General features: G+C 34.0%; 7 non-coding genes across 7 annotated transcripts; 4 read left to right on the top strand and 3 right to left on the bottom strand.

The window, feature by feature from the left end:
• Window positions 1-2,762: 2,762 nt before the first annotated feature.
• TRNAE-CUC (transfer RNA glutamic acid (anticodon CUC)) lies at window positions 2,763-2,834 on the top strand. Its single transcript has one exon. It is a non-coding gene; the product is annotated as a tRNA-Glu (tRNA).
• Window positions 2,835-4,428: 1,594 nt separating this feature from the next.
• TRNAE-CUC (transfer RNA glutamic acid (anticodon CUC)) lies at window positions 4,429-4,500 on the top strand. Its single transcript has one exon. It is a non-coding gene; the product is annotated as a tRNA-Glu (tRNA).
• Window positions 4,501-6,108: 1,608 nt separating this feature from the next.
• On the top strand, window positions 6,109-6,180 carry TRNAE-CUC (transfer RNA glutamic acid (anticodon CUC)). Its single transcript has one exon. It is a non-coding gene; the product is annotated as a tRNA-Glu (tRNA).
• Window positions 6,181-10,463: 4,283 nt separating this feature from the next.
• TRNAE-CUC (transfer RNA glutamic acid (anticodon CUC)) lies at window positions 10,464-10,535 on the top strand. Its single transcript has one exon. It is a non-coding gene; the product is annotated as a tRNA-Glu (tRNA).
• Window positions 10,536-20,688: 10,153 nt separating this feature from the next.
• TRNAE-CUC (transfer RNA glutamic acid (anticodon CUC)) lies at window positions 20,689-20,760 on the bottom strand. Its single transcript has one exon. It is a non-coding gene; the product is annotated as a tRNA-Glu (tRNA).
• Window positions 20,761-22,371: 1,611 nt separating this feature from the next.
• Window positions 22,372-22,443, bottom strand: TRNAE-CUC (transfer RNA glutamic acid (anticodon CUC)). The gene has a single exon. It is a non-coding gene; the product is annotated as a tRNA-Glu (tRNA).
• Window positions 22,444-23,963: 1,520 nt separating this feature from the next.
• On the bottom strand, window positions 23,964-24,034 carry TRNAE-CUC (transfer RNA glutamic acid (anticodon CUC)). The gene has a single exon. It is a non-coding gene; the product is annotated as a tRNA-Glu (tRNA).
• Window positions 24,035-25,074: the final 1,040 nt, after the last annotated feature.

Here is a 25,074-nt window from a genome sequence, read left to right as displayed (position 1 = left end):
TAGACTCTATCCTTTCAGAGTTAGTATCATTAAATAATGTTAAAAGTGTTTGGTACTAAAGAAAAAGAGAAATTTAGGTTGATGAAAGGAAAGAATTTTTTGTGTTAAATGTTAATGAGCATGTCCCGTGTGGTCTAGTGGCTAGATACGCGGCTCTCACCGCGAGGCCCGGGTTCGATTCCCGGTACGGGAAAGCCTTTTCATTCACTTCAGTCTATACTGAAGGTATAAAAAATGTGATTGATGTAATTGCAGATGTTGTAAGTGGTTTAATAATATGAAAGAGAAATGTAACTGCTATCAATATCGAGTTGGGTGTGGCATGACAGAGATAAAATGAAGGGATGCTCTGAAACAGTACAGGTGGCAGCACATTCCTGGGCACACTGATGTAGAAGGGAACAAACTAGCTGATAGTAAAGCAAAGGATGCTGCAAGATGTGATTTCTTAACTAATAAGGTGCCACATTTGGATATGAGTCCAATTATCAGACGATACATTGAAACAAAATGGAAGCAGAGATGGACTTCCTCTATTTTATCAACAAATAGGAAGTACAGAAACATTAGAAAAAGTATGGATTTTGGAGTTCTGGTTTTAATGGTAACAGAAGATTTGAAACAATCCTAACTCGACTAAGGATTGGCTTTACCCGCTTCACTCATAGCTATATGTTAGAGGGACCAGGTTAAAGTCGTGCTATATAAGTGCCCATTCATAATCCGCAACGTGGAAAAAATGAAACTGGAAGAAATTTCGAGATACATTATGAATTTAGACTTTTATATCGATACAATAAGTTATAACAAGACATTTAGCATACAATTTTCTGCCGTTAAGAAATATTACACATCTTTTGAACACTAATAATTTTCGAACGTAACACTGAATCGCTTTAATACTTTGGATGATGGTCCAGTTGCAAAATACAGCTTAATTCTGATAACACCATCCAGTAGACTCTATCCTTTCAGAGTTAATATCATTAAAGAATGTTAAAAGTGTTTGGTATTAAAGGAAAAGGGAAATTTAGGTTGATGAAAGGAAAGAATTTTTGTGTGTTAAATGTTAATGAGCATGTCCCGTGTGGTCTAGTGGCTAGATACGCGGCTCTCACCCGTGAGGGCCAGGTTTCGATTCCCGGAAAAGGTACGGGAAAGCCTTTTCATTCACTTCAGTCCATACTGAAGGTATAAAAATGTGATTGATGTAGTTGCAGATGTTGTAAGTGGTTTAATAACATGAAAGAGAAATGTAACTGCTATCAATAACGATTCGGGTGTGGCATGAGAGAGATAAAATGAAGGAATGCTCTGAAACAGTACATGTGGCAGCACATTCCTATGCACACTGATGTAGAAGGGAACAAACTAGCTGATAGTAAAGTAAAGGATGCTGCAAGATGTGATTTCTTAACTAATAAGGTGCCACATTTGGATATGCGTCCAATTATCAGACGATACATTCGAACAAAATGGAAGCAGAGATGGACTTCCTCTATTTTATCAACAAATAGGAAGTACAGAAACATTAGAAAAAGTATGGAATTTTTGGAGTTCGGGTTTTAATTGTAGAGAAGATTTGAGGCCATCCTAACACGGCTGAGGATTGGCCTTACCTGCTTCACTCATAGCTATATTTTAGAGGGAGCCAGTTCCCCAGTTTTCGTTCAATGTGGTGGTCAGCTATCCGTTGAGCACATGCTGGTGCACTGTCCTAAATTTATTCGTCCTAGGGCAAAGTACTAACTTGGAAGACTGTCTTAGAAGTTTTAAATAATGACGTTATAGTAGATAACCTTTTGGGCTATCTGAAATAGTCTGGTTATTTTAGTGAGATATGATTTCAGTATATTTAATGAAGATTTTGGTCACATTTATTCATATACTAAGTATATATTTTGAATGTAAAAGTTCAATATATACTTATTTTTTGTTGGTTCTATCAAATATCATTCTTTTTTGTTGGTTCTATCAAATATCATTCTTCATTTTTACGTTCATATTTTAACACTGAATTTTACTAGTATATCATCATTCACGTATTCATTATCAATCATATCATTAATTTGTAAATTTCACCTTCATTACGGTGCAGAATAATCCTGATGGGTTCCGGCGCTTGGTCTTCAAGACCTAAATATCGTAATCAATCAATCAAGGGGCTTTTTTAATATAAAATTAATAAACTGGACTAAATTTCAACCTTTATTCTTATGACTGACAAGAAAACAAGATGTAAATGAACAATGTAAGGGAATAAGTTTATCATACTATTGAAAGGCATTAAATCTTGTTAGTGATATTTCCGGTGGTGGAAGATAACCGTCTTATTTAATTCCTGAGTGTCCGAAAGGCTGAGAAGGACCAGGTTAAAGTCGTGCTATATGAGTGCCCATTCATAATCCGCAACGTGGAAAAAATGAAACTGAAAGAAATTTCTAGATACATTATGAATTTAGACTTTTATATCGATACAATAAGTTATAACAAGACATTTAGCATATAATTTTTTGCCATTAAGAAACATTACACACCTTTTGAACACTAATAATTTTCGAACGTAAAACTGAATCGCTTTAACACTTTGGATGATGGTCCAGTTGCAAAATACAGCTTAATTCTGATAACACCATCCAGTAGACTCTATCCTTTCAGAGTTAGTATCATTAAATAATGTTAAAAGTGTTTGGTACTAAAGAAAAGGGAAATTTAGGTTGATGAAAGGAAAGAATTTTTGTGTTTAAATGTTAATGAGCATGTCCCGTGTGGTCTAGTGGCTAGGATACGCGGCTCTCACCCGCGAGGCCCGGGTTCGATTCCCGGTACGGGAAAGCCTTTTCATTCACTTCAGTCCATACTGAAGGTATAAAAATGTGATTGATCTAGTTGCAGATGTTGTAAGTGGTTTAATAACATGAAAGAGAAATGTAACTGCTATCAATAACGATTCGGGTGTGGCATGAGAGAGATAAAATGAAGGGATGCTCTGAAACAGTACATGTGGCAGCACATTCCTGGGCACACTGATGTAGAGGGGAACAAACTAGCTGATAGTAAAGTAATGGATGCTTCAAGATGTGATTTCTTAACTAATAAGGTGCCACATTTGGATATGCGTCCAATTATCAGACGATACATTGAAACAAAATGGAAGCAGAGATGGACTTCCTCTATTTTATCAACAAATAGGAAGTACAGAAACATTAGAAAAAGTATGGATTTTTGAGTTCGGGTTTTAATTGTAACAGAAGATTTGAGACAATCCTAACACGACTTAGGATTGGCCTTACCCGCTTCACTCATAGCTATATGTTAGAGGAGCCAGTGCCCCAGTTTGTGCTCACTGTGGTGGTCAGCTATCCGTTGAGCACATGCTGGTGCACTGTCCTAAATTTATTCGCCCTACGGCAAAGTACTTACTAACTGGAAGACTATTTTAGAAGTTTTAAATAATGACGTTATGGTAGATAACCTTTTGGGTTATCTGGAAAGAGTCTGGTTATTTTATTGAGATATGATTTCAGTATATTTAATGAAGATTTTAGTCACATTTATTCATATACTAAGTATATATTTTGAATATAAATGTTCAATATATACTTATTTTTTGTTGGTTCTATCTAATATCATTCTTTTGTTATTGGTTTTATCAAATTTTATGTTCATATTTTAACACTGAATTTTACTAGTATATCATCATTCACGTATTCATTATCAATCATATCATTAATTTGTAAATTTCACCTTCATTACGGCGCTGAATAATCCTGATGGGTTCCGGCGCTTGGTCTTCAAGACCTAAATATCATAATCAATCAATGAAGAGGGCTTTTTTAATATAAAATTAATAAACTGGACTAAATTTCAACCTTTATTGTTATGACTGACAAGAAAACAAGATGTAAATGAACACTGTAAGGGAATAAGGTTCTCAAAATATTGAAAGGCATTAAATCTTGTTATTGATATTTCCTGTGTTGGGAGATAACCGTCTTATTTAATTCCTGAGTGTCCGAAAAGCTGAGAAGGACCAGGTTAAAGTCGTGCTATATAAGTGCCCATTCATAATCTGCAACGTGGAAAAAATGAAACTGGAAGAAATTTCGAGATACATTATGAATTTAGACTTTTATATCGATACAATAAGTTATAACAAGACATTTAGCATACAATTTTCTGCCATTAAGAAATATTACACATCTTTTGAACACTAAAAATTTTCGAACGTAAAACTGAATCGCTTTAACACTTTGGATGATGGTCCAGTTGCAAAATGCAGCTTAATTCTGATAACACCATCCAGTAGACTCAATCCTTTCAGAGTTAATATAATTAAATAATGTTAAAAGTGTTTGGTATTAAAGGAAAAGGGAAATTTAGGTTGATGAAAGGAAAGAATTTTTTTGTTAAATGTTAATGAGCATGTCCCGTGTGGTCTAGTGGCTAGGATACGCGGCTCTCACCCGCGAGGCCCGGGTTCGATTCCCGGTACGGGAAAGCCTTTTCATTCACTTCTGTCCATACTGAAGGTATAAAAATTTGCCTGATCTCATTGGAGATGTTGTAAGTGCTTTGATAACATGAAAGAGAAATGTAACTGCTATCAATATTGATTCAGGTGTGGCATGAGAGAGATAAAATGAAGGGATGCTCTGAAACAGTACAGGTGGCAGCACATTCCTGGGCCCTTTGGTGTAGAAGGGAACAAACTAGCTGATAGTAAAGCAAAGGATGCTGCAAGATGTGATTTCTTAACTAATAAGGTGCCACATTTGGATATGCGTCCAATTATCAGACGATACATTCGAACAAAATGGAAGTAGAGATGGACTTCCTCTATTTTATCAACAAATAGGAAGTACAGAAACATTAGAAGAAGTATGGAATTTTTGAGTTCGGGTTTTAATTGTAGCAGAAGATTTGAGACCATCCTAACACGGCTTAGGATTGGCCATACCTGCTTCACTCATAGCTATATTTTAGAGGGAGCCAGTGCCCCAGTTTTCGTTCAATGTGGTGGTCAGCTATCCGTTGAGCACATGCTGGTGCACTGTCCTAAATTTATTCGTCCTAGGGCAAAGTACTAACTTGGAAGACTGTCTTAGAAGTTTTAAATAATGACGTTATAGTAGATAACCTTTTGGGCTATCTGAAATAGTCTGGTTATTTTAGTGAGATATGATTTCTGTATATTTAATGAAGATTTTAGTCACATTTATTCATATACTAAGTATATATTTTGAATGTGAAAGTTCAATATATACTTATTTTTTGTTGGTTCTATCAAATATCATTCTTTTTTTGTTGGTTCTATCAAATATCATTCTTCATTTTTTACGTTCATATTTTAACACTGAATTTTACTAGTATATCATCATTCACGTATTCATTATCAATCATATCATTAACTTGTAAATTTCACCTTCATTACGGCGCTGAATAATCCTGATGGGTTCCGGCGCTTGGTCTTCAAGACCTAAATATCGTAATCAATCAATCAAGAGGGCTTTTTTTAATATAAAATTAATAAACTGGACTAAACTTCAACCTTTATTGTTATGACTGACAAGAAAACAAGATGTAAATGAACACTGTAAGGGAATAAGTTCATCATACTATTGAAAGGCATTAAATCTTGTTAGTGATATTTCCGGTGGTGGAAGATAACCGTCTTATTTAATTCCTGAGTGTCCGAAAGGCTGAGAAGGACCAGGTTATAGTCGTGCTATATGAGTGCCCATTCATAATCCGCAACGTGGAAAAAATGAAACTGAAAGAAAATTCTAGATACATTATGAATTTAGACTTTTATATCGATACAATAAGTTGTAACAAGACATTTAGCATATAATTTTTGCCATTTAGAAACATTGCACACCTTTTGAACACTAATAATTTTTGATCGTAAAACTGAATCGTTTTAACACTTTGGATGATGGTCCAGTTGCAAAATACAGCTTAATTCTGATAACACCATCCAGTAGACTCTATCCTTTCAGAGTTAGTATCATTAAATAATGTTAAAAGTTTTTGGTACTAAAGAAAAAGAGAAATTTAGGTTGATGAAAGGAAAGAATTTTTTTGTGTTAAATGTTAATGAGCATGTCCCGTGTGGTCTAGTGGCTAGGATACGCGGCTCTCACCCGAGAGGCCCGGGTTCGATTCCCGGTACGGGAAAGCCTTTTCATTCACTTCAGTCTATACTGAAGGTATAAAAAATGTGATTGATGTAATTGCAGATGTTGTAAGTGGTTTAATAATATGAAAGAGAAATGTAACTGCTATCAATATCGAGTTGGGTGTGGCATGACAGAGATAAAATGAAGGGATGCTCTGAAACAGTACAGGTGGCAGCACATTCCTGGGCACACTGATGTAGAAGGGAACAAACTAGCTGATAGTAAAGCAAAGGATGCTGCAAGATGTGATTTCTTAACTAATAAGGTGCCACATTTGGATATGAGTCCAATTATCAGACGATACATTGAAACAAAATGGAAGCAGAGATGGACTTCCTCTATTTTATCAACAAATAGGAAGTACAGAAACATTAGAAAAAGTATGGATTTTTGGAGTTCTGGTTTTAATGGTAACAGAAGATTTGAAACAATCCTAACTCGACTAAGGATTCGCTTTACCCGCTTCACTCATAGCTATATGTTAGAGGGACCAGGTTAAGTTATCAAAGGAGTCGTAATCCGCAACGTGGAAATTTTATTGCTATATAAGTGCCCATTCATAATCTGCAACGTGGAAAAAATGAAACTGGAAGAAATTTCGAGATACATTATGAATTTAGACTTTTATATCGATACAATAAGTTATAACAAGACATTTAGCATACAATTTTCTGCCGTTAAGAAATATTACATATTAACATCTTTTGAACACTAATAATTTTCGAACGTAACACTGAATCGCTTTAATACTTTGGATGATGGTCCAGTTGCAAAATACAGCTTAATTCTGATAACACCATCCAGTAGACTCTATCCTTTCAGAGTTAATATCATTAAAGAATGTTAAAAGTGTTTGGTATTAAAGGAAAAGGAAATTTAGGTTGATGAAAGGAAAGAATTTTTGTGTGTTAAATGTTAATGAGCATGTCCCGTGTGGTCTAGTGGCTAGATACGCGGCTCTCACCCGTGAGGCCGGGTTCGATTCCCGGTACGGGAAAGCCTTTTCATTCACTTCAGTCCATACTGAAGGTATAAAAAATGTGATTGATGTAGTTGCAGATGTTGTAAGTGGTTTAATAACATGAAAGAGAAATGTAACTGCTATCAATAACGATTCGGGTGTGGCATGAGAGAGATAAAATGAAGGAATGCTCTGAAACAGTACATGTGGCAGCACATTCCTATGCACACTGATGTAGAAGGGAACAAACTAGCTGATAGTAAAGTAAAGGATGCTGCAAGATGTGATTTCTTAACTAATAAGGTGCCACATTTGGATATGCGTCCAATTATCAGACGATACATTCGAACAAAATGGAAGCAGAGATGGACTTCCTCTATTTTATCAACAAATAGGAAGTACAGAAACATTAGAAAAAGTATGGAATTTTTTGAGTTCGGGTTTTAATTGTAGCAGAAGATTTGAGGCCACCCTAACACGGCTTAGGATTGGCCTTACCTGCTTCACTCATAGCTATATTTTAGAGGGAGCCAGTGCCCCAGTTTTTGCTCACTGTGGTGATCAGCTATCCGTTGAGCACATGCTGGTGCACTGTCCTAAATTTATTCGCCCTAGGGCAAAGTACTAACTTGGAAGACTGTCTTAGAAGTTTTAAATAATGACGTTATAGTAGATAACCTTTTGGGCTATCTGAAATAGTCTGGTTATTTTAGTGAGATATGATTTCAGTATATTTAATGAAGATTTTGGTCACATTTATTCATATACTAAGTATATATTTTGAATGTGAAAGTTCAATATATATTTATTTTTTGTTGGTTCTATCAAATATCATTCTTTTTTTGTTGGTTCTATCAAATATCATTCTTCATTTTTTACGTTCATATTTTAACACTGAATTTTACTAGTATATCATCATTCACGTATTCATTATCAATCATATCATTAATTTGTAAATTTCACCTTCATTACGGCGCTGAATAATCCTGATGGGTTCCGGCGCTTGGTCTTCAAGACCTAAATATCGTAATCAATCAATCAAGAGGGCTTTTTTTAATATAAAATTAATAAACTGGACTAAATTTCAACCTTTATTGTTATGACTGACAAGAAAACAAGATGTAAATGAACACTGTAAGGGAATAAGATTAGTATGATATTGAAAGGTTTTAAATCTTGTTAGTGATATTTCCTGTGTTGGGAGATAACCGTCTTATTTAATTCCTGAGTGTCCGAAAAGCTGAGAAGGACTAGGTTAAAGTCGTGCTATATGAGTGCCTATTCATAATCTGCAACGTGGAAAAAATGAAACTGGAAGAAATTTCGAGATACATTATGAATTTAGACTTTTATATCGATACAATAAGTTATAACAAGACATTTAGCATATAATTTTTGCCATTAAGAAACATTACACACCTTTTGAACACTAATAATTTTCGATCGTAAAACTGAATCGTTTTAACACTTTGGATGATGGTCCAGTTGCAAAATACAGCTTAATTCTGATAACACCATCCAGTAGACTCTATCCTTTCAGAGTTAATATCATTAAATAATGTTAAAAGTGTTTGGTACTAAAGAAAAATGAAATTTAGGTTGATGAAAGGAAAGAATTTTTTGTGTTAAATGTTAATGAGCATGTCCCGTGTGGTCTAGTGGCTAGGATACGCGGCTCTCACCAAGAGGCCCGGGTTCGATTCCCGGTACGGGAAAGCCTTTTCATTCACTTCTGTCCATACTGAAGGTATAAAAATGTGATTGATGTAATTGCAGATGTTGTAAGTGGTTTAATAACATGAAAGAGAAATGTAACTGCTATCAATAACGATTCAGGTGTGGCATGAGAGAGATAAAATGAAGGGATGCTCTGAAACAGTACATGTGGCAGCACATTCCTGGGCACACTGATGTAGAGGGAACAAACTAGCTGATAGTAAAGCAAAGGATGCTTCAAGATGTGATTTCTTAACTAATAAGGTGCCACATTTGGATATGCGTCAATTATCAGACGATACATTGAAACAAAATGGAAGCAGAGATGGACTTCCTCTATTTTATCAACAAATAGGAAGTACAGAAACATTAGAAAAAGTATGGATTTTTGAAGTTCGGGTTTTAATGGTAACAGAAGATTTGAGACAATCCTAACTCACTAAGGATTGGCTTTACCCGCTTCACTCATAGCTATATGTTAGAGGGAGCCAGTGCCCCAGTTTGTGCTCACTGTGGTGGTCAGCTATCCGTTGAGCACATGCAGGTGCACTGTCCTAAATTTATTCGTCCTAGGGCAAAGTAGTTACTAACTTGGAAGATTATTTTAGAAGTTTTAAGTAATGACGTTAAGGTAGATAACTTTTTGGGTTAACTGAAAGAGTCTGGTTATTTTAGTGAGATATGATTTCAGTATATTTACTGAAGGTTTTAGTCACATTTATTCATATACTAAGTATATATTTTGAATATAAAAGTTCAATATATACTTATTTTTTGTTGGTTCTATCAAATATCATTTTTTTTGTTGGTTCTATCAAATATCATTCTTCATTTTTACGTTCATATTTTAACACTGAATTTTACTAGTATATCATCATTCACGTATTCATTATCAATCATATCATTAATTTGTAAATTTCACCTTCATTACGGCGCTGAATAATGCTGATGGGTTCCGGCGCTTGGTCTTCAAGACCTAATTATCGTAACCAATCAATCAAGAGGGCTTTTTTTAATATAAAATTAATAAACTGGACTAAATTTCAACCTTTATTGTTATGACTGACAAGAAAACAAGATTTAAATGAACACTGTAAGGGGATAAGTTTATCATAATATTGGAAGGCATTAAATCTTGTTATTTATATTTCCTGTGTTGTGAGATAACCGTCTTTTTTAATTCCTGAGTGTCTGAAAAGCTGAGAAGGACCAGGTTAAAGTCGTGCTATATATGTGCCCATTCATAATCCGCAACGTGGAAAAAATGAAACTGGAAGAAATTTCGAGATACATTATGAATTTAGACTTTTATATCGATACAATAAGTTATAACAAGACATTTAGCATATAATTTTTGCCATTAAGAAACATTACACATCTTTTGAACACTAATAATTTTCGAACGTAAAACTGAATCGCTTTAACACTTTGGATGATGGTCCAGTTGCAAAATGCAACTTAATTCTGATAACACCATCAGTAGACTCTATCCTTTCAGAGTTAATATCATTAAATAATGTTAAAAGTGTTTGGTACTAAAGGAAAAGGGAAATTTAGGTTGATGAAAGGAAAGAATTTTTTTGTGTTAAATGTTAATGAGCATGTCCCGTGTGGTCTAGTGGCTAGGATACGCGGCTCTCACCCGCGAGGCCCAGGTTCGATTCCCGGTACGGGAAAGAAAGCCTTTTCATTCACTTCAGTCCATACTGAAGGTATAAAAAATGTGATTGATGTAGTTGCAGATGTTGTAAGTGGTTTAATAACATGAAAGAGAAATGTAACTGCTATCAATATTGATTCAGGTGTGGCATGAGAGAGATAAAATGAAGGGATGCTCTGAAACAGTACAGGTGGCAGCACATTCCTGGGCACACTGATGTAGAAGGAACAAACTAGCTGATAGTAAAGCAAAGGATGCTGCAAGATGTGATTTCTTAACTAATAAGGTGCCACATTTGGATATGCGTCCAGTTATCAGACGATACATTCGAACAAAATGGAAGTAGAGATGGACTTCCTCTATTTTATCAACAAATAGGAAGTACAGAAACATTAGAAAAAGTATGGATTTTTGGAGTTCAGGTTTTAATTGTAACAGAAGATTTGAGACCATCCTAACACGGCTTAGGATTGGCCATACCTGCTTCACTCATAGCTATATTTTAGAGGGAGCCAGTGCCCCAGTTTTCGTTCAATGTGGTGGTCAGCTATCCGTTGAGCACATGCTGGTGCACTGTCCTAAAATTATTCGCCCTAGGGCAAAGTACTAACTTGGAAGACTGTCTTAGAAGTTTTAAATAATGACGTTATAGTTGATAATCTTTTGGGTTATCGGAAATAGTCTGGTTATTTTATTGAGATATGATTTCAGTAAATTTAATGAAGATTTTAGTCACATTTATTCATATACTAAGTATATATTTTGAATGTAAAGTTCAATATATACTTATTTTTTTTTGGTTCTATCAAATATTCATTTTTTTTTGTTGGTTCTATCAAGTATCATTCTTCATTTTTTACGTTCATATTTTAATACTGAATTTTACTAGTATATCATCATTCACGTATTCATTATCAATCATATGATTAATTTGTAAATTTCACCTTCATTACGGCGCTGAATAATCCTGATGGGTTCCGGCGCCTGGTCTTCAAGACCTAAATATCGTAATCAATCAATCAAGAGGGCTTTTTAATATAAAATTAATAAACTGGACTAAATTTCAACCTTTATTGTTATGACTGACAAGAAAACAAGATGTAAATGAACACTGTAAGGGAATAAGTTTATCATACTATTGAAAGGCATTAAATCTTGTTAGTGATATTTCCTGTGGTGGAAGATAACCGTCTTATTTAATTCCTGAGTGTCCGAAATGTCCTGCTGAGAAGGACCAGGTTAAAACCACATTCACTTCAGTCGTGCTATATGAGTGCCCATTCATAAATCTGCAACGTGGAAAAAATGAAACTGGAAGAAATTTCGAGATACATTATGAATTTAGACTTTTATATCGATACAATAAGTTATAAAAGACATTTAGCATACAATTTTTTGCCATTAAGAAATATTACACATCTTTTGAACACTAATAATTTTCGAACGTAAAACTGAATCGATTTTAACACTTTGGATGATGGTCCAGTTGCAAAATACAGCTTAATTCTGATAACACCATCCAGTAGACTCTATCCTTTCAGAGTTAATATCATTAAATAATGTTAAAAGTGTTTGGTATTAAAGGAAAAGGGAAATTTAGGTTGATGAAAGGAAAGAATTTTTGTGTTAAATGTTAATGAGCATGTCCCGTGTGGTCTAGTGGCTAGGATACGGCTCTCACCCGCGAGGCCCGGGTTCGATTCCCGGTACGGGAAAGCCTTTTCATTCACTTCAGTCCATACTGAAGGTATAAAAATGTGATTGATCTAATTGCAGATGTTGTAAGTGGTTTAATAACATGAAAGAGAAATGTAACTGCTATCAATATCGATTCCAGGTGTGGCATGAGAGAGATAAAATGAAGGGATGCTCTGAAACAGTACATGTGGCAGCACATTCCTGGGCACACTGATGTAGAAGGGAACAAACTAGCTGATAGTAAAGCAAAGGATGCTGCAAGATGTGATTTCTTAACTAATAAGGTGCCACATTTGGATATGCGTCCAATTATCAGACGATACATTGAAACAAAATGGAAGCAGAGATGGACTTCCTCTATTTTATCAACAAATAGGAAGTACAGAAACATTAGAAAAAGTATGGATTTTTTTGAGTTCGGGTTTTAATGGTAACAGAAGATTTGAGACAATCCTAACACACTTTTTTTGGATTGGCCTTACCTTCATTTTTCACTCATAGCTATATTTTTAGAGGAGCCAGTGCCCCAGTTTTGCTCACTGTGGTGGTCAGCTTCCGTTGAGCACATGCTGGTGCACTGTCCTGAATTTATTCGCCTTGGGGCAAAGTACTTACATACTGGGAAGACTGTTTTAGAAGTTTTAAATAATGACCTTATGGTAGATAACCTTTTGGGTGATTGGAAAGAGTCTGGTTATTTTATTGAGATATGATTTCAGCATATTTAATGAAGATTTTGGTCACATTTATTCATATACTAAGTATATAAGGCTATTGAACACAAGGGATTTTGCAACATCTACATTTCTGGGCATAAGTAGTATTATTATTATAAAAAGTTTAACCTATTTTGAAGGATTGGGATGAAATGAAGTCTAGGCTAGACGCCTAGCACTGGGACAAATAGGTCACTCGTTAATGATGAATGAAAATGAAAATGAAATTAAAAGCTGTGAAAGGCATACATTTTCATACTGGAACACACTCACACAATAAATACATTTATACACATGTTTCCATATACTCACTAAAAGGTATATTAAAATTCAAAATAAATTAAGTATAAATTTACTTGTTTTAAAATTCATTATACTGACTGATTGATTTTTATATTTTATCTATCCAACTCACGCTTCTCATGAACATTAAAATGGGTATTACTGAAAATGTTGAAAGATTCCAACAAAATTTCTTTTATTGGTCTATTTCCAAGAATTTGATAATCGCTGCAGGTTATATTCTGGACATTCATGCACTACACATGCTTAACTGTTATCAACATTGCAATCTGGGCATTTGGGAGGGCCACATGGACTGTTCATTAAATGTCGTAATGTGTCAATTAGTATGTCCCTATTTGAAGACGCATCAATTACTTGTCTCTCTCTCTCTCTCTGATACGACGAACTCCATTTTCTAACACTGGATTTTATCTGTTTTAATTTATTATTTTCAGGTTCTTCGTTCCATATATTTTGCCATTTACTTACAATGACTGTTTTTATATATCTTGAATAATCACTAATAGGGATGTCTACATTTGCTCTTGTCATATGGACTGCTTCTTTAGCTGCTTTATCAGCCTCTTCATTTCCCTTAATCCCTACATGGGCAGGGATCCAACATATTTCAATATTTTTTCCCTTATTATACAATTTATGGAGTGAGAACTTTATATGTTGTACAATATTGTTTTTTTTATATAGCTTTGAATGGCTTCTATAGCACTTCTGGAGTCGCTATAATTCACAAAATTATTACATGAGACTTCTCTAATTATTTTTATGGCTGATATTATTGCACATAACTCAGCTGTAAATACTGAGGCTTTGTCTGGTAGAGAGAACTGATACGTTTTGTTTTGGGATACTGCAGCATATCCCACTCCATATTGTGACTTAGATCTGTCGGTGTATATTGCGTAATGTGGACCTTATTAGATTGTATGTTCTACTGCATGTTGTCTATGGTATTCTGGAGTATATGAATGATGACTTTGATAAATATTTCAAGAGTGTACAAATTCTCATTTTATTCATTGTCCAAGGAGGAGGCAATTTTAATATTAAAGGTAATTGCATATATATATTTAAGTGACTCAAACAATCTTCTAAAGCTCTAATTGAGGAAGGAGGTGGATGCTTGTTTATAAACACATCCCTTAATCCAAATAATTATTTGGTTGAAGAATCATTTGTCTGAATTCTCAGAGCACTCTTCATTGTTACTAGCTCTCTATGGAGAGACAGAGGTAGTTTACTACACTCAACATGTAAAGACGACGTTGATGATCGAAAATCTCCTGAACATATTCCTAAAGGCCTTCATTATGGACTGGGTCACCGTTTTCAGCGTTGCGTCTGATGCCAAGCCATATATTTCACTTCCGCAATCAACGATAGACAGCACTGTTGCTTTATACAATAAGTAAGGGTATGTCTATCGGCTCTAAGTAGTGTTCAATAGTTTTTAATTAGGTTTAATACTCTTTTACATTGATTTCATGTATGTTATGTGGGCTTTCAGTTCAAGTGAGTATCAAATATTAATGCTAAAAGAATACCTTTCTGTTTGGCCAACTGGTATACTATGGTTTCTTATTTTTAATTCTATTTCTTACCCTTTTTCCACTTTTCATTTTTATAAAAGCATGATTGCTTGGGTTTTTATCTATGGAAAAATTTAAAGGCTACAGATAAAGCCCATTCATCTATTACACTATGCTTTTAGTAATGAGATTCGTTCTGCATGTTTTATTGAGATGCTGAATAATATATGGCAAAATCATCCATATACAGGTTACTTTTAATACCAATAGGTGATTATTACTGATATCATTAATTGTTAAAGTAAACAGTGTGCCACCTAAGAGTAACTTCCCTGTGGAACACCATTTTCAAGAGGAAATGTTCTGGACAGAACATCATCAATTCTCACCTGAAAACTGCGATTTGTCAAAAAGTTTTGTGTAAACCTAGGTAAATGTCCACAGATGATGTTGTTTTGTAAAGTTTTTAATATAGCATACCTCCATGTAGTATCGTATGCTTTTCAGTGTCAAAAAGACAGCTACAGCAATTTGTTTTCGTTCAAAACCTCTATGTATATGGTCTCCTAAATTACAGAGAGAAACTAATGTAGATCTGTTACACTGTGACCCAAACTCAGTGGGAGTCAAAATTTTATTTTCTTGAATGTGCTATGTTCGTCCGAGCGTTTACCATTTCTAGTAATTTGCACAAAAAGACATTAAATAAATAGGTCTGTAATTATTTACATTACTGGGATCTTTTTCAGGTTTGGGAGTTGGAATAATTATAGCTTTTATGCCAATCATCAGAAATAAATTTCTATGCCATAAGTGATTTATAAAACTCTAACAAGTATGTCTTTGCTAAAGATGCTCAATGGTAGATCATTTCAAAACAAATACTGTCACTTTCAGGGGCAGAGTTATTGCTGTTCAACAGAGCAAATTCTAGCTTTTCCATATTAAATTTTCTATTATAATATATATCTTCTATTGTTTCAAAATTTATTGTTATTAATTCTATATTGTTTCCTTGTGCGGAAATGGTCATCTAAAAGTTTTGTTGCTACTTACTTTTACTAAATTTTCACCTATTACATTACTAATTTCTTTAGAATCAAGTATTCTTTTCCCATCTTTTATTATGGCATGTCTGGGTGGTTTAACATGGGTACCATTTATTTTCCTGAATTTTTCCCATATTTTTATAAGAATAGTATTAGAGAGATCTGATACATATTTTTCCATGAAATGATTCTTCCTTGAATTACTTCTCTTTTAAATTTGCAGATATTGTGTTGTACAGAGGTTTTTAATGTATCAATTTCCAATAATATAGTCAGCTTTGTAGAGTTCTTCTAATATCAGTAATGTTTTGTTATTTTACTGAATTTTCTATTCAAATTATTTAGTGTCTCCCAATTTGGTGTTTTATTTTATTAATTCTGTTAGTTTTCAGACCACCATGGGACTTTGTGTTTTGTTGGATGAGATTTGGATTTTGGTATTGCTTTATCAGCAGCATTTGGAATGAAATCAAGAAATTTATTAGTTTCATTATGGTCTTTCAAATATTCAAATGGTGGGATATTCCTAGTGTGGAATTCATATTGCTCCCAATCTGCTTTATAAATGTTATATTGAGGACCTTGGTGAGGATTATTTTGTAATAATAGAAATTAATATTGGGGAAATGATCACTAGTATGTCAGTTGTCTACTATATTCAATCCAATCCTGTCTACTATGTTTTTTGTTTGTACACAGAGTTAAGTCGATTGAGAAAATGTTCCATAATGTTTTAAGAAAAACGTGTGCTGATCATTCATTATCATTTATACAGCACATGTCATATGAATCTAACAATTCCTCTATTTGCTTCCTGCGCTCTATTTGAGTCTGTACAATTACAGTCCACATTGGGCTGTAGGCATTAAAATCACCTACTATTAATGTAGGTTCCTTGGTATTATTAAGTAATTTGAGTTTGTCAAGGTCTGTTTTATTAGGTTGATTGTACAAATTATGAATTACACATAATTATTGTTTTTATTCGTATTCTAATACTAGATGTTGCAGATCAGTAAAGTTTACAGGTATTTTGTCATAATATACTTTGTTATGTACATATATAGCCGTACCTAAATTTCCCTCTTCCTCGTGATGTTGATGCTAGGTACATTTACCAATTGTTGATATTGTTTGTTGACATGTTGTAAACATAATATCATTAGTTCATATACTTTTAATAACCGTGTACTTCTCTAAGAGTGTAATCTGGTCTATAGACCATTTTACATTCCATTGTATAATTTAACTATTGAAATATTTTTTTATAGTGAATAAACTTTTACTACTTTTTATCTAATAACTTATTCGACATTCATTTGTTTTTCGTTATAATATACTAGAATTAACAAATGCACATACACCCTTTCATAGTTACTTAAATCCGTGGTTTCTTTTTTTCTATATTTCATAAAATTTCTTATAATGTTTGTTAAACCATCTTTTGTTGTTTTTGTTATTGCATAATTCAATGAAACAATCATTACACCCACATCTATTATCATGTGTATTTCTCTTTCATTTGCTCTTGTACCAATTACTGGAGATGGAGTAATCTCTTCTCCCTTGACATAATTATTGTTGTCTATAGTACATGGTTCTCTTCAACTTTTTTCAATGTTGTGAACATCTGCTTCCATAGGTTTTACTATTATTTTGAAATAAAAGGTATATTCTTGGCTTGTTTTTGTTTTGTTCTTTTTCATCCTTTATCTTTGGTTTAACCGATGTTTCTCTGATAACAGTTGGTTTCTTCGTTTTGGGTGGTATTCTCTCCAAAGGCCTTTTTCAAACTTTAATTCCAGTCCATCACGACCCTCCTCTGTTACTTCCGTAGTAGCATCCTCCTGTTTCTATTTGCATTAATATTTCAAATGAATTGGATAAAATATTATCCATCTCATTTGTACCTGTTTCTTTATTCTTTACCATTTTATTTTTTATTTCTAAATTATTAATTTTTTCTTGAGATTTACTTTTCTGTGCTCTGTTACTTCTATCTGTTTGCGCTTTTGCTTCATTTTTTGCTCGTTATTGAAGAATACGTGTGTTTCTTAGACGGATCTTGAATTCCTCTCACTTTTAATTCCAACTTAGCCTCTTTTATGGACATCCCCGTTCGTTCTTGTAGTATTTTCAATTCCGTATTGTATATATAATATATGCATTCTTTGGATCTTGCATGATGATTTTGTCCACAGTTCACTGTGTGGTATGTTCAGTAGACCCACAATAAGCGCATACCGGTTCATTTCTACAATTTTTCTGTGTGCCCATACTTACTGCAATTTTGATAGTGCAGTGGTTTTGCGATATAGGGTCTCAACTCTCTATTTTGGCCTAAAATTTTTATTTTTGCTATTTTTAATGTTTGTCTATTGCTGTTTTTACTTGGTACAACATATACCTCACAATCTTGGACCTTTGGGTATCTTTTGAAGTCCAATAGCATTTTCTTATTGACTGTTCATTGTTGTTTTTCAGAGTATAATGGTACCTAGATGCTGTTCATAGTATTGTGTTTTCTCTTATGTTAATACTGTCTTATATTTCTCAAAGACAAATAGTCCTCGGACTGGCTTTTTGTTGTGGCTTCTATGAGACAAGTTTTTCCTTTATTTGTCTAAACGACATATCTGTCATTGGGTGTCTATTTAATAAATAATTTTCTAGTTTTAGAGCTGAAATATTTTGGTCAGCTTCCATGGTTAGGAACCCTGACCTTCACTCCCAAAGAGGAGTCGAAGTGAGTCAAGGTTGGAGTCCTTGTCGATACTCTTTTTTGAGTTTATAAGGTATTGGGTTTTAAAACACTCTGATTTGGATTATCGAAGGGTGTCCCATTTCCATGCTAGAAGATTTGCTCTGTGCTGGAGCAGCAGTCGTCATCTGTGCGAATTTGTAATGCCATCAGAGGGCCCAGGGGTACTTAAATCTTTAACACTACTGAGCATAAAGATTGAAGGAATCACATCTTGCAGCATCCTTTGCTTTACTATCAGCTAGTTTGTTCCTTCTACACCAAAGGCCCAGGATGTGCTGCCACCTGTACTGTTTCAGAGCATCCTTCATTTTATCTCTCTCATGCCACACCTGAATCAATATTGATAGCAGTTACATTTCTCTTTCATGTTATCAAAGCACTTACAACATCTCCAATGAGATCAGGCAAATTTTTATACCTTCAGTATGGACAGAAGTGAATGAAAAGGCTTTCCGTACCGGGAATCGAACCGGGCCTCGTGGGTGAGAGCCGCGATATCTAGCCACTAGACCACACGGGACATGCTCATTAACATTTAACACAAAAATTCTTTTCCTTTCATCAACCTAAATTTCCCTTTTCCTTTAATACCAAACACTTTTAGCATTATTTAATGATATATTAACTCTGAAAGGATAGAGTCTACTGGATGGTGTTATCAGAATTAAGTTGCATTTTGCAACAGGACCATCATCCAAAGTGTTAAAACGATTCAGTTTTACGTTCGAAAATTATTAGTGTTCAAAAGATGTGTAATATTTCTTAATGGCAGAAAATTATATGCTAAATGTCTTGTTATAACTTACTGTATCGATATAAAAGTCTAAATTCATAATGTATCTCGAAATTTTCTTCCAGTTTCATTTTTTCCACGTTGCAGATTATGAATGGGCACTTATATAGCACGACTTTAACCTGGTCCTTCTCAGCTTTTCGGACACTCAGGAATTAAATAAGACGGATATCTCCCAACACAGGAAATATCAATAACAAGATTTAATGCCTTTCAATATTTTGAGAACCTTATTCCCATACAGAACTCTTACAGTGTTCATTTACATCTTGTTTTCTTGTCAGTCATAACAATAAAGGTTGAAATTTAGTCCAGTTTATTAATTTTATATTAAAAAGCCCTCTTCATTGATTGATTATGATATTTAGGTCTTGAAGACCAAGCGCCGGAACCCATCAGGATTATTCAGCGCCGTAATGAAGGTGAAATTTACAAATTAATCATATGATTGATAATGAATACGTGAATGATGATATACTAGTAAAATTCAGTGTTAAAATATGAACATAAAAATGAAGAATGATATTAGATAGAACTAACAAAAATAAGTATATATTGAACATTTATATTCAAAATATATACTTAGTATATGAATAAATGTGACTAAAATCTTCATTAAATATACTGAAATCATATCTCAATAAAATAACCAGATTCTTTCCGATAACACAAAAGGTTATCTACCATAACGTCATTATTTAAAACTTCTAAAATAGTCTTCCCAGTTAGTAAGTACTTTGCCGTAGGGCGAATAAATTTAGGACAGTGCACCAGCATGTGCTCAACGGAAGCTGACCACCACAGTGAGCACAAACTGGGGCACTGGCTCCCTCTAACATATAGCTATGAGTGAAGCGGGTAAAGCCAATCCTTAGTCGTGTTAGGATTGTTTCAAATCTTCTGTTACTATTAAAACCCGAACTCAAAAAATCCATACTTTTTCTAATGTTTCTGTACTTCCTATTTGTTGATAAAATAGAGGAAGTCCATCTCTGCTTCCATTTTGTTTCAATGTATCGTCTGATAATTGGACGCATATCCAAATGTGGCACCTTATTAGTTAAGAAATCACATCTTGAAGCATCCATTACTTTACTATCAGCTAGTTTGTTCCCTCTACCATCAGTGTGCCCAGGAATGTGCTGCCACATGTACTGTTTCAGAGCATCCTTCATTTTATCTCTCTCATGCCACACCTGAATCGTTATTGATAGCAGTTACATTTCTCTTTCATGTTATTAAACCACTTACAACATCTGCAACTACATCAATCACATTTTTATACCTTCAGTATGGACTGAAGTGAATGAAAAGGCTTTCCCGTACCGGGAATCGAACCCGGGCCTCGCGGGTGAGAGCCGCGTATCCTAGCCACTAGACCACACGGGACATGCTCATTAACATTTAACACAAAAAAATTCTTTCCTTTCATCAACCTAAATTTCCCTTTTTCTTTAGTACCAAACACTTTTAACATTATTTAATGATACTAACTCTGAAAGGATAGAGTCTACTGGATGGTGTTATCAGAATTAAGCTGTATTTTGCAACTGGACCATCATCCAAAGTGTTAAAGCGATTCAGTTTTACGATCGAAAATTATTAGTGTTCAAAAGGTGTGTAATGTTTCTTAATGGCAAGAAATTATATGCTAAATGTCTTGTTACAACTTATTGTATCGATATAAAAGTCTAAATTCATAATGTATCTAGAAATTTCTTTCAGTTTCATTTTTTCCACGTTGCGGATTATGAATGGGCACTCATATAGCACGACTATAACCTGGTCCTTCTCAGCCTTTCGGACACTCAGGAATTAAATAAGACGGTTATCTTCCACCACCGGAAATATCACTAACAAGATTTAATGCCTTTCAATAGTATGATAAACTTATTCCCTTACAGTGTTCATTTACATCTTATTTTCTTGTCAGTCATAACAATAAAGGTTGAAATTTAGTCCAGTTTATTAATTTTATATAAAAAAGCCCACTTGATTGATTGATTACGATATTTAGGTCTTGAAGACCAAGCGCCGGAACCCATCAGGATTATTCTGCACCGTAATGAAGGTGAAATTTACAAATTAATGATATGATTGATAATGAATACGTGAATGATGATATACTAGTAAAATTCAGTGTTAAAATATGAACGTAAAAAATGAAGAATGATATTTGATATAACCAACAAAAAAAGAATGATATTTGATAGAACCAACAAAAAAATAAGTATATATTGAACTTTCACATTCAAAATATATACTTAGTATATGAATAAATGTGACCAAAATCTTCATTAAATATACTGAAATCATATCTCACTAAAATAACCAGACTATTTCAGATAGCCCAAAAGGTTATCTACTATAACGTCATTATTTAAAACTTCTAAGACAGTCTTCCAAGTTAGTACTTTGCCCTAGGACGAATAAATTTAGGACAGTGCACCAGCATGTGCTCAACGGATAGCTGACCACCACATTGAACGAAAACTGGGGAACTGGCTCCCTCTAAAATATAGCTATGAGTGAAGCAGGTAAGGCCAATCCTAAGCCGTGTTAGGATGGCCTCAAATCTTCTGCTACAATTAAAACCCGAACTCCAAAAATTCCATACTTTTTCTAATGTTTCTGTACTTCCTATTTGTTGATAAAATAGAGGAAGTCCATCTCTGCTTCCATTTTGTTCTGAATGTATCGTCTGATAATTGGACGCATATCCAAATGTGGCACCTTATTAGTTAAGAAATCACATCTTGCAGCATCCTTTACTTTACTATCAGCTAGTTTGTTCCCTTCTACATCAGTGTGCATAGGAATGTGCTGCCACATGTACTGTTTCAGAGCATTCCTTCATTTTATCTCTCTCATGCCACACCTGAATCGTTATTGATAGCAGTTACATTTCTCTTTCATGTTATTAAACCACTTACAACATCTGCAACTACATCAATCACATTTTTTATACCTTCAGTATGGACTGAAGTGAATGAAAAGGCTTTCCCGTACCGGGAATCGAACCCGGGCCTCGCGGGTGAGAGCCGCGTATCCTAGCCACTAGACCACACGGGACATGCTCATTAACATTTAACACAAAAAATTCTTTCCTTTCATCAACCTAAATTTCCCTTTTCCTTTAATACCAAACACTTTTAACATTATTTAATGATATTAACTCTGAAAGGATAGAGTCTACTGGATGGTGTTATCAGAATTAAGCTGTATTTTGCAACTGGACCATCATCCAAAGTGTTAAAGCGATTCAGTTTTACGTTCGAAAATTATTAGTGTTCAAAAGATGTGTAATGTTTCTTAATGGCAGAAAATTATATGCTAAATGTCTTGTTATAACTTATTGTATCGATATAAAAGTCTAAATTCATAATGTATCTGAAATTTCTTCCAGTTTCATTTTTTCCACGTTGCGGATTATGAATGGGCACTATTAGCACGACTTTAACCTGGTCTCACTTTTGGGACACTGAATTATAAGAATTATCTTCCAACACCGGAAATATCTAACAAGATTTAATGCCTTTCAATATCATGATAAACCTATTCCCTTACAGTGTTCATTTACATCTTGTTTTCTTGTCAGTCATAACAATAAAGGTTGAAATTTAGTCCAGTTTATTAATTTTATATTAAAAAAGCCCACTTGATTGATTGATTATGTTATTTAGGTCTTGAAGACCAAGCGCTGGAACCCATCAGGATTATTCGTAATGAAGGTGAAATTTTACAAATTAATGATATGATTGATAATGAATACGTGAATGTTACCGTAAAAATGAAGAATTATTAAAACCAGAATCCAAAAATGTCTTTTTATTCTTAATGTATCGAAAAATTTGTTCATTAAATATACAGGAATCATATCTCACTAAAAAAACCAGACTATTTTTGTTTCATTTTTTCAACAAACAAATTATTTAAAACTCAAAAATTGTATCAGTCTATAATTCATAATGCTGTATTTGAAATTCTTCCAGTTTCTTTTTTCCAGTTTTACATTTAATAGGAAACACTTTGCTCTCCTAGATTCATAAATTTAATTCAACGGATAGCTGACCACCTTATATAGCACAAACTTTAACACTGGCTCCCTCTAACATATAGCTATGAGTGAAGCGGGTAAAGCCAACAGTCGAGTTAGGATTGTTTCAAATCTTCTGTTACCATTAAAACCAGAACTCCAAAAATCCATACTTTTTCTAATGTTTCTGTACTTCCTATTTGTTGATAAAATAGAGGAAGTCCATCTCTGCTTCCATTTTGTTTCAATGTATCGTCTGATAATTGGACTCATATCCAAATGTGGCACCTTATTAGTTAAGAAATCACATCTTGCAGCATCCTTTGCTTTACTATCAGCTAGTTTGTTCCCTTCTACATCAGTGTGCCCAGGAATGTGCTGCCACCTGTACTGTTTCAGAGCATCCTTCATTTTATCTCTGTCATGCCACCCAACTGAATCGATATTGATAGCAGTTACATTTCTCTTTCATGTTATTAAACCACTTACAACATCTGCAATTACATCAATCACATTTTTTATACCTTCAGTATAGACTGAAGTGAATGAAAAGGCTTTCCCGTACCGGGAATCGAACCCGGGCCTCGCGGGTGAGAGCCGCGTATCTAGCCACTAGACCACACGGGACATGCTCATTAACATTTAACACACAAAAAAATTCTTTCCTTTCATCAACCTAAATTTCCCTTTTTCTTTAGTACCAAAACTTTTAACATTATTTAATGATACTAACTCTGAAAGGATAGAGTCTACTGGATGGTGTTATCAGAATTAAGCTGTATTTTGCAACTGGACCATCATCCAAAGTGTTAAAACGATTCAGTTTTACGATCAAAAATTATTAGTGTTCAAAAGGTGTGCAATGTTTCTAAATGGCAAAAAATTATATGCTAAATGTCTTGTTACAACTTATTGTATCGATATAAAAGTCTAAATTCATAATGTATCTAGAATTTTCTTTCAGTTTCATTTTTTCCACGTTGCGGATTATGAATGGGCACTCATATAGCACGACTATAACCTGGTCCTTCTCAGCCTTTCGGACACTCAGGAATTAAATAAGACGGTTATCTTCCACCACCGGAAATATCACTAACAAGATTTAATGCCTTTCAATAGTATGATGAACTTATTCCCTTACAGTGTTCATTTACATCTTGTTTTCTTGTCAGTCATAACAATAAAGGTTGAAGTTTAGTCCAGTTTATTAATTTTATATTAAAAAAGCCCTCTTGATTGATTGATTACGATATTTAGGTCTTGAAGACCAAGCGCCGGAACCCATCAGGATTATTCAGCGCCGTAATGAAGGTGAAATTTACAAATTAATGATAGATATGATTGATAATGAATACGTGAATGATGATATACTAGTAAAATTCAGTGTTAAAATATGAACGTCAAAAATGAAGAATGATATTTGATAGAACCAACAAAAAAAGAATGATATTTGATAGAACCAACAAAAAATAAGTATATATTGAACTTTCACATTCAAAATATATACTTAGTATATGAATAAATGTGACTAAAATCTTCATTAAATATACAGAAATCATATCTCACTAAAATAACCAGACTATTTCAGATAGCCCAAAAGGTTATCTACTATAACGTCATTATTTAAAACTTCTAAGACAGTCTTCCAAGTTAGTACTTTGCCCTAG

Source organism: Macrobrachium rosenbergii, chromosome 17, assembly GCF_040412425.1.
Source record: "Macrobrachium rosenbergii isolate ZJJX-2024 chromosome 17, ASM4041242v1, whole genome shotgun sequence".
In the NCBI taxonomy this organism is placed as follows: Eukaryota; Metazoa; Arthropoda; class Malacostraca; order Decapoda; family Palaemonidae; genus Macrobrachium; species Macrobrachium rosenbergii.
This window is presented reverse-complemented; position numbering and strand designations above follow the sequence as displayed.